This window comes from Eurosta solidaginis, chromosome 3, assembly GCF_040869045.1.
Source record: "Eurosta solidaginis isolate ZX-2024a chromosome 3, ASM4086904v1, whole genome shotgun sequence".
NCBI lineage: Eukaryota > Metazoa > Arthropoda > Insecta > Diptera > Tephritidae > Eurosta > Eurosta solidaginis.
In genome coordinates this window covers 17,458,175-17,475,124 of record NC_090321.1, presented here as the reverse complement: position 1 = coordinate 17,475,124, position 16,950 = coordinate 17,458,175, and the positions used below count along the sequence as shown (strand labels likewise).

Below are 16,950 nucleotides of genomic sequence, written 5' to 3'. Positions count from 1 at the left end.
AACAAATTCCACGAAATCGATAAATTGAAATTAACTGAACGACTGATGAAATGAGACAAACATACATACATATAGGCCTAACATCGACAATTACAACGACAAGCACTTATAAATTACTCAAAGCGTACAATATAAAAGTCTACATACATACCTATATACATATAATTGGCCACTCTTATTAATTTAGCCCTGATTTCCAAACGCGTCACAAAATATAATATTTCCACAATATGACCAGCACAATAAATTTGTATAATTTTCTTCAATTATTAACGCTGATGACAATCAACATCATCACTATTAATAACACTCAATGCGCGACATACAGCGATCATTAGCAAAAGCAATCGAATGGCATATGTGTGTATGTATGTAGCATAAACATATAACAATTACTTTTAAGATCGGTACAGTTTTAGGGGTAGTTACTTTATTGTGATTTTTTTTTTTTGTCAAAAATTTAGCCATAAAAATCTCGTTGCTATATTAAGAATGTATTTGCTTTGATTTTGAATGTCGTTGTTGTAATTACTTGAATATTGTTTCTTCATTAAAATCATTTAATTTAACAATTTCGTGGAATTCACTCAATTTTGATTTTGTATTAGTAGTGAGAGTGATTTTTATTCCTCCATTGCTTTCAATTGTGTTTGTGTTGAATGATTTCTTGCGAGCTTTTTTAATTAATTTTATTATTTATTTTTTATTTTTTTCATTTGCATGCTTATATGATTATATTTGCATGTACGTATGTATGTACAAATTCATCTGCGCACAAAGTTTCCTTCAATGAGCTGTAATTTGAGTCTCATTTAAATTTTTATTTGTTTATAACATTTTGCATTTATTATTCGTACTTGCAATCGTTCATTTGTTTTCTCCCCTTCATTAGTTCAATATAACAATTGAGTACGAAGTTCAATGGAAAGATATTTAACCTTTTAATGAGTTGCTCGCAATGAGGCAAATAAATAAGTTGAAATCGATTGTGAATATGGTGCAGTTGTGTTTGAGAATTGATTTGAAAATCTGTGTGATTTATGTTATAGAATGAGTTATACTTCGTGCTTTGAGGATGCTGGTTTCATTGTAAATACTAACTTAATTACCTAATTGACTTAACCGTTTAAACCGTTCTGGCCAGCCAAAGACTATTCCTTGCAAATGGGATCCACAAATGGACATGGCTAAATCATCTAAGTTAGCGATTTCTATCATTTCGGAATACATATTTCTTCTTCCTCAGGTACTTACTAACATCGGACTCAAGCTGATAACAAATCAACAACACACTGATAAAAATCGATTACTCTGGAATAAAAAATCGATAAAGTTTCGATAGTAAATTGATAACTTTTTGATAACAAATCGAAAACTTTTCCATAACAAGTCGATAAGTATTCGATAACAAATCGATAACACGCCGATAACATGTTGGTAACACTCCGATAACCAATCGATAACTTTTTCATAAATATGGATAACTTTTCAATGGAGAAACAGTAACTCCGATAATAATTCGAACATTTTTTGATAACATATGAATAACTTTTTCAAAATAAATCCAAAATTTTCGATAAGTTTTTGGTAACTTATCTATAACTTTTCGATAAATAAAAGATAATGAATCAAAAATATCCCTTAACAAATTGTTCAATCGTCGACAAAATATCAGTAACTCGTTGATAACCTTTGTTGTAGATAGCAAATGTATAACACTTTGATTAAAAATCGTTAAGTCTCGATAACAAACCTACAACAAAAACGAAAACTCATCGATAGCAAATTGTGAATACTACGATAACTAATTAGAATTGTAGTTAAATCCCCTCAATAGGGGACTGAACGCGAGACGGGGTGCAAAAGAAGGACGCAGGAGGGGCCGTCTTCTGTATGCATCTTCAAAAGTCGCTGTAAGTCCGCCTATCCGACTTTGCTGGTAACTTCCATGTAGAAAATCTGGGTAAAAACATAACGTACACTCTCTTGTCGCAGGACTTGGCGAGGGAGCGGGCGGTATGCATTTAGTTAGATAGCCAAGCAGCGCTCATTGCGCTTAAATCTCCCATCACACTTCAAGCAAAAAATAACTTCGCAAACATAACCCTCATATGGGTATCTGGTTACAGTAACATTGAGGACAACGAGAAAGCACACGAGCTTGCAAAGGCGGAGTCACTGCCGGATTCTGGGGAGGCCGTCGAGTTGCATCATTCACTTCCATCAACCAAAAAACTCATATCATCTCTGTTGTAATATACCCAAGAAGAGTTAAAGTTGAAGTTCAAGTTCATCAACAGATTTCTGTGATTGGGTGTTTTAGAAAAAAATACATCCTAAGATAAGGTTTTTTTTTCAAAAATATTAAACAGAATACAAAACATTTACCCGAGATAGGGTGATATACAGCTCAGCAATCAATTTAGGGCTGACAAGTGCTCGAATATAGTCACCTTCTAAGGTAGAACTACGATTGGGCTGATATGTATAGCTAATCGATCGAGGAATGGTTTATTATGACTTTATGGGGCTTTGTAAAGTTGAAGTAGGGCCCTGTTATGAGCTTTTTCACCTGATTGGTGTACCATATGGCAGCCCAAATAGCGTAAGAGCAATTTCTGAAGTGGCTTAGGGCTATTCATCATAAATCGGGTCACATTTTTAAAGGAGTTTGGAGTGGTCTTTTTTAACGATTAAAACTTATGAAATTTAAAACAGAAACTAGAATAAGAGCATGTGTTACCCATCTCTCCATGAAGGCCTGCCGGAAAAGGGGATCAACACCAATAAGTTCCTCATATCTATATACATAAAAATTAATTGCTGTGCTTTAGTCGCGCTAAAACTCAAAAACGGGCTAACAGATTTCGATATATTTTTTTGTTTTGTTCGTTCTTTTTAGAAAAGCAAGCCTTGCCGCGCCCGCAGTTAGGAAAAATTTAAATTCTCAGGTACTTAAATTTATTATATATTCCATATATTAGTGGGTGTAGGATTTGGAGTAGGAGTTAGAGTGGCTATGCAAGTTTGAGTGTGAGTTGGAGTGAGGATGGTAGTGCGAGTGGGAATGGGGGTGTGAGTGGGAGTTGGAGTGCAAGTCGGATTTAGAGTTGGACTGGCAGTACAAGTGAGAGCGGGGTTTTAGTTGGAGTGGAAATAGAAGTATTAGTTTAAGCAGGAGTGGAAGTGAGCGTTGGAGTGGGAGCGATATATAGAATGGAAGTGATATGGAGATAAATGGAATAAGAAATGTACAAGAATTAGAGAAGGAATGATGGATAAAGTAGACGAAAATAGCGTTGAGAGAGAAGAGGGAAAGTAAGGCCCACATTCTGAATGTGGGCAAACCAATTTTCAGGCAGGATAAAGTCTGCCGGTACGCTAGTTCAGAGTATAAGAAAAACTTGACAATTTTATTTCAAAAACCACTCCCAATCAGTTTTAACTTTAACCAATTTATCTATATACAACAACAACAATTTGGTGCATAAATCAAAAAACTTTCAAACAGGGATGCACCTTAACGTTAAGCTAATCGTTTATCAAAAAATTTCCACCGTTTCCGTTTAAACACTTCGAAATATTATCGATAAGGATATTATTAAGATAAATTGTATATCGTTTTTAACCGAAACGAAAATCTTTCGTTAACGTTAAAAACGTTAACAAAAACGCGATACTTCATGTTTGAATTGTGCTGGCAATGCTATAGCCATGGTGAAGCCGTAAGGTGGTAACAGCGAGCGGACATACACACACAAACTCCATGTAATTTTTTTGTGTAATTTGTTGGAGGTAATGTCAAAAATACTCTGAGAAATGTTCGTACTGTCAAAATTCATGAGAAAAGGTGCAATCAGCTTGGCTAATGCTCTCACCTTTAATGACTCCGCCATCAATCAGCTTTGCCAGCATAGTTTGAAATTAATAATCAACATAAACGATTTGATTTCGTTTTGATATGGCAGAAAACGAAACAAAATCATTTCGTTAATTTGACGTTCTTAACGTTAATAAACGAAACAAAGTCAGTTCGTTTCGTTTATTAACGTTAATTATCGTAACGAAATGATATCGGTTCGTTGGTTAAGCATGCCTGCTTTCAAATGCAATTAGCATAAAATCATATCAAATTTTCATTCATAGTAATTTTGAACGCATACAAAATACATGCGATTGACATTAAAACGACATAAATTGGTGCATTTTGTATGAAATTAGATAAAAATGTATTTCAGAACTTTTTTTTTTAGTTTTTCGTTATAACTATATGTAGATAAATCCACATCAACCACATGCATACAAGTTTCTGGTGTGTACATACATATATACAGGGTGCGTGTGCAACTTAGCTGCCGGCATATTTGTCGTCTTATCGCTCGTTTAGCCTGGGGCACGTCACCGCCTGCTGCGTACAATCATGACAGCAACATGTAATAATGATCGTGACAGATTGTGGCAGCGCATTTGAGAGATTGTTGTTGACGATCAGTAAATAACAGCCGCCAGCTAAATAGCTATACAGTCATGTAGGTGTGCTACGACGCAACATAATGTGGCATATAAATTATGGCATGATCAAATGGCAAATAATTTATTTAAATAAAAATATAAAAAATGTTTTTATTTATATGTACATTTACATATATAGCTATGATATGTGCGTGATCGTGAATATGCCAGCGAGTGTGTGACTATAAAAGTAGACAAATGTTAAGAGCGTCGAATTTGTGCATTTTCGCACATGCACTTTTTTGTAAATGATTTAATGAGGTAAACGCAATCTTTTTAATATGGGAACAGATAAGCTTTAGTTAAAATGCCTTTATACAACTGCGAGCATCAAAAAGCAGTAGACATTTTTGTCAATTTTCGTCAGTTATTTAATTTTTTTTTTACTTTCGATAGTTTAAGAAAACACTTCCCTGAACTTTGTAATAGAAATATGCGAACCAATCTAAAAACGTCTTCTAAAAAATTCGAAAACTCCAGAAAACTTTACAAAAATTTCTAATTTTGTTTTAAAGACTTTGAAATATTTTTTTTGGTATGCAGTTTTGTAGTCAAATCAGTTTTAGCTACAAAATGCAAGTCATAAGACTCTCCAAATATGTATTGATTTTCGAGCATTTTTTTCCCGGAGGGTGTATAAACTTTTCTTTCAAAAAAACATGTTTATTTAAACAAGTAAGGAAGTCTAAGTTCGGGTGAAACCGAACACTACATACCCAGCAGTGTACTCGAAATGCTGTTGTTGTTTGTTTTGTGTGCTTAATAGTGTCACAAGGCTGCGCAGTAATATGGTTCTATTCTGAACTAATTTTTGTTCGAGCCATAAGCTCCCGAAACAAAGAAAATTGCTTAGTCATAAAAGGGGCGGTGCCACGCCCATTTTTTAAAATTTGAAGTTTTTCTTTTTATTGTTATAAATCCACTTTGGAAATGAAATACCATTGATATAAAGGTCTTTTTTGCAAAAATATAGCTTCTTTTATTCGTCCATGACCCTTTTAAAAATCTTTTATATAAAAGTGGGCGTGGTCAGTAACCGAATTCGTTAATTTTTCTTCCTTATAGTAGAGGTAACCTCTCTGCGGAATTTTATTACGTTAGGATTAACGATTTTTTATTTATGATTAATAATATTTGTAAAATTTATTTTATCACAAGTGGGTGGTGCCATGCCCATTTTAAACACTTTTTCCAAATTTTTATCAAGAGTCTGAATATCATTCCTCAAGTCAAATTTCAACATTCTAGGTGTATTATTTAATATATAATCAGGTTTTTTGCGTTTTCCAAAATGTTATATATATATAAAAAGTGGGCGTGGTTATCCTCCGATTTCACTCTTTTTTAATACCAATCTATTCTGGGTCCAGATAAGCTCGTGTACCAAATTTGGTGAAGATATATCAATATTTACTCAAGTTATCGTGCTAACGGACAGACGGACGGACGGACGGACATGGCTCAATCAAATTTTTTTCGATACTGATGATTTTGATATATGGAAGTCTATATCTATCTCGATTCCTTTATACCTGTACAACCAACCGTTATCCAATTAAAGTTATAATACCCTGTGTACAAGTACAACTGGGTATAAAAAAAAATCATAAGATTCTTACTGAAGGTTGGTTTTTTAGAAGGTTCGAGTTTTTTCGAAAATGTTTTTGAGCTCGGTTTACATAGTTTCAGTTGCAAGGCAAGGTTAGGTTGAACTGGCCCGTCCATGAGGACCTCACATAGACTGAGTAAGTCCGTAGTGTTACCAGAAGTTTGTTTTAACGACCAAACTGAAAAACCCTATCAAAAACCAGGGCATATGTTATAAAAAAAAGATTCGTCCTCTTGGCAAATAATAGAAGCTTCCTAGGATTTAAGCCACTTACTGCTTCTAGATCTGACAGCTGTATCACTCCTCATAGCTGGAGTCTTAGCCTGGCAAGCGCAGGGCAAGAGCACAGAACGTGCTCGATCGTTTCCTCCTCCAGCCCGCACTTCCTACATCTCCTATCACTGACCAAGCCTAATTTAAAGGAATGTGACGCCAGAAGGCAGTGTCCAGTCAGAATACCCGCCATGAGTCTACAGTCCTCTCTTTTTAATGATAGAAGCAACGTTGTTAGTCTAAGGTTGTAAGACCTGCATATAATCTTCGACAGGTTACAGCCCCGCGCTTGAACCCACGCCTTTCTTGCTTGGTCGATCACGTGCACCTCTCGCTTTCACTTAATTTTTCCCAGTCTAATTGGGACGTCTATGGAGCAAGCTTCAAGAGATGCGCCCTTTTTAGCTACTTCATCCGCTTTTTCATTCCCATCTATTCCCATATGCCCTGGGACCCAATATAGATGTATGCTTCTCCCTGTCCCGATTCTCTCCAGAGACTGTTTACACTCTAACACGCATTTAGATGCTGTGCTATGCGAGATTGTTGCCTTAATTGCTGCTTGACTGCCAATATAAAAGTTAACAGGATTGCAGTTTGAGCTATTTTCTTCCAGGGTTTATACTGCTTTGGTTACGGCTACTATTTCTATTTGGAAAACGCTACAGTAATCCGGCAGCCTGTAGGATCTGTTTATTTCCGGATCAGCACAGTATACCGCAGACCCTACTCCTTCCACAATTTTGGAACCATCTGCGTACACATGTATCGCCTCGTCCGCCATTTGAGTACCCTTGCGCCAATCGTCCACCTCTATTGTTGACTTAAGATCACCCTCGAAGCGCAGATAGGGAATCAAGTAGTCTGCTCGTCTTGTGATTGATGACGCTATACTACTATGGCCATATGGTCGGCGCTCAAGCTGCCCCGAAGCACCGAGTTTGGTTGCAGTTGTTACCGCTATGTTCTTTGCTACCAGGTCTACAGTTGCAAAATCCAAGGAAGTTTTTCCTGCAAAATATAACGAAGAATAATTTAGCTGACGAAATGCGATAAAAATAGCCAATGCTATTTTTATGTTCGCAGCTGTATGTAAAATATGTGCGAGTGACATAAAACTAATATAGTATTTAACAGATCACGTAACGCGAATCATTTACCTTACAAATTGGAAAATTTCCACGCTCAACGTTACGACATACTCCCCGACAAAACGATGACTTATCATTCCATATTTTTTTCTCCAGCGGCGAAATTTCAACAAGTCCGCCTTCATTCTTAAAACTTTGGGCTCAACGACAAAATCGACAAATGAGGCATTGCTTTCCGACGGTTCGAAACTGGGAACTGGAGCTGAAGTGTACTTAAAGCATCAAGTAAATAAATCCAATCGAATTTCTGGCTCACGTTGTGATCCCAGACATCAATGTAAGGATCTCTGTCTACAGCCAGGCCGTTTTTAGGGCATTATAATCCAACGTGATAAATTCGGATATCGTGCGGAGGTGTCGAATCTCACGTGACCGTAAGGCATCTCAATGCCTTGCTTTGCTTGGTCCACAGGCACAACGAAAATGGAAGGGTATGAACCGAGCGAGGCGGACATGTCCGTACGACAACCGCTAGGTTATCTCCTAATGACTTGCTGTGAACCAACCTGGTTGATTACGAGGTCTCAAGGTACTTATGACCATGTTTGTATAGGAACGGAAATAGCTTCCTGCACAAGTTAAAGAAATCTGAATTGAGAGTAGTTACGGGTGACATTGTAGGTGACGCGATTGCAACAATGCTCCGATGGGGGTGCATACCAGCAAACCCCCTCTGCAGAAGCTGAAAGAATGTATAATAAGAACAGCCGATTCATCACTTTCTCTACTGATGTCCAGATTTCTGGGCGCACGGTATTTTGACAGTCGGGCAGGGATTGGTGAAGGTACATCTTTTACTCCTTCTTAGCTCGTCAGAGAAAGCAAGTGGTTCATTGAGGACCAATAGTAAGTAATATGGTTGGGCCGCCACCCCGATTTCATAGATTGGAAGTGTAGAACATTTCCACGCACGCTCTCTTATCCTAACCTAATCTCCTTTTAGATGTAAAATGATAGGGCTGGTGAAAGATAAACCGATGAATGATATATGGTGTAAGGTTGGTGACGAATGCTTGATAGTGGATGATGAATTATTGTGGGTCAATCGGTACACGGCGAGGGGTTGTTTGCTGTCACAGTTAACAGTTGACGCAGTTGGCCGTGCAAAAATAACCGATAAGTCGATGAGCCGAAGTCAAAGTAACCGGGGGATGGGTCAAGGGTGAGCCGAAGTGATAATAACTATTGGATATATGAAAGTAAAATCAAATGTGTTCGATGGTCTTTTAACTTAAGTACGGTGGCGGTGAACGCAGCAGTGCCTTGCAGAGGAGAAGATTACATACCGTATAAATACGACAACTCCTAGTCTCTAAAATACACTGGAAGCACTCGAAAACCACGTGAACAAATATCAATAGGTTTCTTGATGTGTATCTGTATGTTTACACATCCAACTTCGGTAATAATTGGTACTCATGCATTCTTTATTTTTAAAAAATGATGTTTAAGTTTGGTATTGTTTTAATACTGGTTACGTTCAAACCGATACCAGCCACCAACTTAGCAAATGACTATTATTAACCAAGTAACATTAATATGACTCAAAATTCAACTGTTAGCTACCTTATAAAGTACTTATTATAATAGTTTTTTTCAGACACTAATTTCTGAAATTACAAGTCTATTACGCTTTGCAACTAAAATTCGAATTCACCAAAAAGCTAAAACAAAATTGTTTATATTTAATTACTTCAGCCATTATCGCAGCGACATTCAACTACATTATAAATTACATATACAGACACTTACACTTAGGCTTAGTAAAGGCATATGTGTACGTATGTATGTAAGCAACTACTCCTTAGCGCATAATGTCACTTCAACTTGAAGCCGTTTGGCGTTGCATGCAAATTGTGCTAAATTAATTGTTGCGTGATTATTTGTTGTATATTTTTATTGCGCTTACAACAACAGCAACAGCAACAACAACTGCAAATGCATTTTGTGTTTGGTGGACACTGTAGCTAAATATATTGAATTAAGCATTTGAATTTATGTATTTGTGCATTTTTATAAGCATGAAATGATATAAATAATTGTTGTTGTTGCATGTTGTCGCATTTGTAGCATTAATTAGACGCTTTGGCTTTTCTTATCAAATTTATATTTCTAAGAAAGTAGTTTGTCTCCAATGAGGTTAATAGCAGTTGAGTGGACAATTGGGTATTTCAAAAGCCTTTCACATTAGCCTTAAGTTGAAAGTTGTAGCTAATTTACTTAATCACTTACATGCACACTGAAAGAAAAAGACTGGTAAAATCAACCGAAATACGGGTCAATTCAACCGAAATTTCTGTTAATATGTATCCATCGCAACAAGATGTTGCATCAACTACGCACAAACCGTTGATTCGTAATTGACCGTTTTAGTAGTCAAATGAACAAAAAAAGGTGTTGCGACAGCTTTGTACGAAAGTAACTATGCTACCATATACATAAATAAATAAATAAATGCAAGGCGCGATAACATCCGCAGAGATCTAAGGCCGAGCTCCTCTTCAAATTTGCGTCATGCTCCTCTTGATTTTTCCCACAATTTGGCCGGACGAGACCACCATGTTTTATGCCGACTTCGAACCGCATCTGCAAAGCAGATGAGTTTTCACTGAGAGCTTTTCATTGCAGAAATACACTTCGAGCGCTTGCCAAACACTGCCGATTGGCGACCCTGCTTAGAAAAATTATCTTCTAATTGAAAACACTTATTTCAAAAATTTTGATGTTGCTTTGCCCGGGGTGCGAACCCAGGACATACACGGTGTGGCAAGCGGAGCACGCTACCATCACACCACGGTAGCACTTACTAACCGAACGTCAATTGGGCTTACATCAAATATGCTGGCACACATTATACATTATACACTTTATTATTTTGTTTTATTAAACGCACTTTCACTAAATTTTATATTTTATAATTTATTTAATTTATAGTTTTGAACTTCGCTTTGCAAAAAGAAATGAAAATAGTAGTCACAAAACTGATTCTCAATTCTTTCAGTTGCAGCTCAGCTCATTCTCAATTTCTTCTCTCACATGTAGTTGCCACACTCGAATGTTTCGAAAAAAACTTGTATAAATGCTTGACATAACATTTTAAATAGAGAAATTATAAGTTATAGAAAAGTAAAGAATCAAATCGCTAGAAGGTAATTCACAACTGGGGTAACTTGACATGTAATTCGGCAAGTTTAATTTTCGTAACACTTTAAGTTTAAACGATTCCAAAACAACTCGAACTTTTATGTTGTCGGAAACATCAACATTAAAAAAGGATGTTTTTTATTATCTTATTAGATTCGTTCACGTGAGTGAAAATTCATAAAAACTTGAACAAAATGTTACTAACTTTTGAAAAATCCTCTTCGTTCAAACAAAACTTTTGCCACAAGAGGGCGCAATTTTACATTTCGCTTGGAGGAGAAGTTGCAAAATTGTACCCGATAAATAGGTGTCCCGGTATCGCATAATTTTTTTTTGCACAGTAAATTCAAAAAAGGGTTTTTCGTTTTGTATTGATAACTGAAAAACTAGTTTTTTATTGTTTTCCCTTTTTGTATTTTTTCGTTTTGATGGTTTTCTTATTTTGGTGTTTTTTTTTTAACAAGTGGCACCATCGTCATAAGTACAAAGTAGAGAGCGCAGTGAGCTTAAAATTCTCTTTGAAATTTGCTAATGTATTGACAGTTTATCGCCATTGAAATGACCTGTAAGATCAGTTGTGTTAACAGAAAAATCAGTTAGATTGACCAGGAATCTGTCAAATTTACAGAATTTTGTTAACTTAAGAGCGATAATTTCTCTTCTGTTGAAATGGCTAAACTAATTCGTTCGTTTGACAGAGAAATCGCTCGAATTAAACATAATTCGATCAATTTCACCGAATCTCCGTTAAGTCAAGAACAACAGAACCGATTTGTTGATTTTACTAGCACCATTTCTTTCAGTATAATAGCAGATTAAGTATAGAAATTATTCGAGGACATTCTTGCCCTGGACATGCTTATATACGTTAACTAATATGTATGTGTATAACTATGTTTGTATTTAGCTAACTAAAAGAACATTCTCCTTGATCACAACAATCCTTTACATTTGTTCTCCAAGGACTAGTTCGTTCTACCACTAATCCATCTACGCAATATTGGCATATTGCCATAATCATCGATTTGCATTGCAAGCAACAATAATGAGCAGCCATAGAAATTATCATTGTAGCCATAAATAAAGCAATCATAAATGTGCAAGGATTTCTGATTACATGTGGGTAATTTTAGCAAAATAATGGCAATTGGCCCAAACCAATTACAAGATAACCAATTTTAAAATAACATGGAAATTCGTAAGGCGCCAACAGAATAAATTTACAGATTAACGTTTAGATATACAACATGTGCACTAGCTATTTTATAAACTAAAATATAAACATTCGAATTTGGGGTTTTATGCGCTATAAGCCGCTAGAAGTTAACTATTGATTGGTTTCTAATTTGGTGTTCAACTTACTGGTGTATACAAATGTATAAACTCATGTTTTTAAACACATATTTCAGTGAATAGAAATAAATAAATCAAAACTTGCAAGAGTAGCAAGAAGTTTAAGAGCTTCACGCTCCTTTTACAACTATTGAACAAAATAATCAGATCCATTTTTAAAGGAATAACAAATCGTCGTTGCGCTGACAAAAAATTATATATGGGGTATTTCATCCCATTTCGACTAATTTTGAACCCGACCTCTTTAGAATTGGCTGAAAGTTCTGTCATGTAATCTGTATCAGTCATTAATCCTGGTTATTTTAATCGTAGATTACCATAATATATAAAGAAAAGAATACTTAAATCATTTTCTTACATTTTTTTGTTATATAAATTTTATTTTTGAAAATTTTTTTTTTTCAATTAAATAAAAAAAAATATAAAAAAAAAAATCGGCCCACTCCGGGATTAGTGGGGATGATTGCAGAATTGATTAAAAATGGCGGAATTCGAAAAATCTCGAAAAACTGAAAAATTAAAAAAAAAAACTTTAAAATTTTTTTTGTATTTTTTCCGAAAAGTACATTTAAAAAAAAATTAAAAAAAAAAAGATCCCAAACGGTCAATTTTTGAAAAAGTTATAGCATTTTGACAACAAAAACGGTGTTTTTTTAAAAATTCATAACTTTTTTTGAGTTGGATGAAAAAATTTGAAAAAATTCTGAAAAACGTCTTTCGTAAGCTAGAAAAAGAAGAAAAACTTTCAGCCAATTCTCGAGGGGTCGGGTTCAAAATTGGTCGAAATGGGATGGAATACCCCATATGTTTTTATATATCGCTATTATATATATATCGCTATCAGATATCCAGAGTAGCACATATGGCATGATATTTAAACTCCATACACAGAATGCACAGCATTATTAACGAATGGCTGCATCGGGCAGTGGCATATACTCAGATGATTTTTGCTCTCCTTAACCGTCCTGTTCATGAATAATTTTTCTTCTTAGTTCGCATGGCTGGGTACCCGGGTACCACAACGCAGTTCATACGTGAGAACTACTAGTGGTACCTGGGTATCCCAGCCATGAGAACTAGTAATAAAAAATTAATTTATTAAAAAAATCATCTTTATGAAATTATATTTGAAAAAATTGTCTCTCCTTTTTGTAGAAAACTCTTTCCCATACGATGCCAACAAATTTTAACTCATTTCTATTTGTAGATTATTTAAAAATGGCTTTTGAATATGCAAAAGGTACTCGGGTAACCATCTATGTACAGGACGGTTAAGTAATAGGCAGCCGAGCCAAGGCAGTGACTTTCAGGCATAACTAACAGTCATAAAGGAGACTGCTCGATGGCGTTGTAATTGACTGCAACAGTCCAGCAACGAACAAAGCTCTTTAGATCAAGAGCACTTCCTCAAAGCTAGAAAAAGCATCTTAGTGCGTTACAGTGGCGATGTGGGATCCAAGTCATATTGGTGTCCCTGCTATGTTGTTGATGAACAAGCCAGAAAAGGCACTGAACAGATCAAGTTAACTGAGTTAAATCACTCAACCACTCGCTACATGTAAACACTTCTTCTTATATTTACAAATCTAGCGATCGGACGCAAGGTAGGCACTGGAGCCCACATGCCAGATGCCTCGACAAATTTAACCACGCAAAAAACGAGGACCGCACTAAGTTCTTTATTGATCCTAAAATTATCTTTTTAGTTTCTATTCTGGGCACGTTAAAGCGACATTGTCTGTTGGGTATACACTGTACAAAAATCCCAGCGAATGAGGAGGAAATAGAAAAAATTTATAAAATGGAATATTCTCAATATGCACTTAATCAGCTGTTAAGCAGAGATTTGGCTCCGTTCAAGTAAATCTTGATAGTCTCTTTCTAGGTTTATTTTTGGGGACGTTAAAGGGACACTGTCTGATGGGTGTAAACTATACAGGAATCCCAGTGAATGGGGAGGAAATAGAAAAAGAAATTTTGTTATAGATGCCCGCGTACAGCCAAACAAGACATTGGAATAACTGAGTAAGCACTTTATCGACTTATAAGCTGAGATTTTGAAGGCATCCTTTGAAGGCTCTTTTGAATGCATGGAGCGGTGCAGCCACATAACCTATTTGGAATTTATTTTCACGCACATTACAATAGCATTATTTTAAGACACTTTAATTTCTTTCTATTTCTCTACTCCTTCTACCTTTCCCTGCACAATTTCTCTCCCCTTTTCCGTTTGGCTTTACTTTTACTGAGCTTTTTTCCGCCATCTCTCTCTCTCTCTCTCTGCTCACATATCTTGTTAATTTTTATCTCCCATCTTTTCTTCGGAGCATTTCTATAGTAACTAAAAGCACGCTGTTAATACGCTGAAAGAAATAATGCTAGTAAAATCAACAAACCGGTTCTGTTGTTCTTGACTTATCGGAGATTCGGTGAAATTGATCGAATTATGGTTAATTCAGCAGAGTTCTTTGTCATGCGAACACATTAGATTATTCAACAGAAGAGAAATTGTCGCTCTTAAGTTAACAAAATTCTGTAAAATTGACAGATTCCTAATCAATCTAACTGATTTTTTTGTTAACACAACTGATCTCACTGGTCATTTCAACAGCGATCAGCAGTCAATACATGGGCAAATTTCAAAGATAATTTTACGCTCACTGCGCTCTCTACTTTGTATTTATGTATGCTGTGTACTATATGTATGCAAATATTTACGTATGTATATGGCGGCCGCCGTGGTGTGATGGTAGCGTGCTCCGCTTATCACACCGAAGACCCTGGGTTCACACCCCGGGCAAAGCAACAACAAAATTTTAGAAATAAGATTTTTCAATTAGAAGAAAATTTTTCTAAGCGGGGTCGCCCCTCGGCAGTGTCTGGCAAGCGCTCCGATTGTATTTCTGCCATGAAAAGGCTTCATTCTGTATTGCGAACGAAAGCTCAGACGAACAATTCGCATCCAAACGATTTCGTCTAGCAATGGTATTCTCTATAATTTTCCTTTACGTTTCTTACTGTATGTCAAACAGGAAGACGAAAGCAATTGTCAAATAATATGTTGCCATCGGTTAACATAGTGCAAATACACTAGCGACTCGTCACTGAGGCGAAACCAACGTTCGTTTCGTAACAGAGAATGAGGAGCTAAATAAAATAAAATATTGTAACGAATTTATTGCAATTCCTCTTATTTGCAACCTTCTGCTAACGTTCGAATCACTAAACTTTTGAATAAATAATTTCACTATTCAATAATGCAAAATGGCCTTTATTAAAGTACTTCACAATAACACTTCTACTGCTCAACAGATAGCGTGCTTAAATCAAACTGATTCTTCGTGCCTCAGCTGCTGCTTTTATACTCCTTGGTTTCCTCGTTGACATATTTCTAGGCGTTCTAGGTGTTGTTGTTCTGGCTTTATTTACTTAGTATCACATTAGTGATGTGAGTATCACTTAGTGTCACTAATATTGGTCACAATATCATTCGAATAAAAATAGTCAAAGAATATAACGAGTTTTGAAAGACCTCGGGGTAGATTCAGTAACTGTGAATTTTAAAAAGTACATTTTTTTCATATAATTTGTATGAAATAAAAATGTACAACTTACTGAATCAGTCCCTGTAACTTGATAAACTAAAATTGATCGTGCTACAAAACTGCATCCTAAGAGAAATTCAGTAAACTTTGAATAAAAAGTTCGATATTTCCTTATAATTTTTTAAAATTTTCAAATTTTTCGAAAGCGTTTTTTAGATTGTTTTGCGATACTTTCAGTTACAAAATTCGTGAAATTTTTTTCTTAAATAATTTTTAATAAAACAAATTAATGACGAAATTTTATAAAAATTGCCAATGCTATTTTCGCGTTCGCAACTCTATATGTATATATGTAGATCATTATCATCTTTACTTATTTACACATACTTTTAATGTGTTCCAAGTCTTCTAAAGCAAAAACTTTGACAAATAATACCACGCTCAACCAATATCTTCAAGTATCAGAAGATTTTTGTTGCTGATTTTTCCGATTATTCCCAAGCTTGACTAAAAAAAACAAATAGGAAAAATAATAATAATAATAATAATAATAATAATAGTAATAATAACAATAATAATAATAATAATATTTATTTAGTCTTGAAATTATTACATTTCTTACAGACTAGTTACAGGTAAAGATAGGAGCATTGGCCGTATTATTGGTCCTCGCCAGCCCAACGTAAAATGTGGCTTGAATTTTTAAACATATTTTAGGAATAAAAAAGAATATATGTTCAAGTAAAAAGGTGCAGTAAACCACCCCAGATATTAAATTAAAAATGAAAGTGAGAGATAGGAAGGTTCTCCTACAATTTAATGTCTTGAGATCAATAAGCATACATCTAGATGCATAAGCCGGAACAGGAAGATCAAAATGAAGGGTGCGCAGAGCGTACTTTACAAAGACTTTCTGAACTCTCTCCAAACGACTTATATGACAGGAATAATACGGATGCCAAATAATAACAGCATACTCAAGTCTCGAGTAAGTAAGTAATTCAAGTCTCGAGCGCACCAGTGAGGTAAAAAGAGCTTTTAAGGTATACGGATCCGAGAAATCTAAGCTGATCCGAGAAATATGAGCTGAACTGCAAGGTTATGCTGATATGTATAGAGAATAGTATAAAAAGAAATGTATATAGATATCTGAAACTGGTCAAAAATGTTCTCTTGGACACCTAAGTCAACAAAGCTAATGACTTCCTATGCCCGAGTTTTCAGCGCGAGTTTAAACTCCAGTTAAAATTGACTATAATTTAACCTTGCCTCAAAACAAACAAGTAAAGGTGTCTAAGTTCGGGTGTAACCGAAAATTATATACTCAGCGTGAGCTTCAATTGCACATTTCAGATAAAGT

The 16,950-nt window shown here is 35.4% G+C and overlaps 1 protein-coding gene across 3 annotated transcripts in view; it reads right to left on the bottom strand.

The window, feature by feature from the left end:
• Nucleotides 1-16,950, bottom strand: part of pdm3 (pou domain motif 3) — a 363,061-nt gene that overhangs the window by 286,511 nt on the left and 59,600 nt on the right. The window contains exon 2 of one of the 3 annotated variants that reach the window (XM_067771133.1): nt 15,978-16,097. The exons of the other annotated variants lie outside the window; for them this stretch is intronic. The gene's annotated coding sequence lies outside the window, so the exon portion shown is untranslated. The remainder of the gene's footprint in view (nt 1-15,977; nt 16,098-16,950) is intronic. 3 annotated transcript variants of the gene reach the window in all.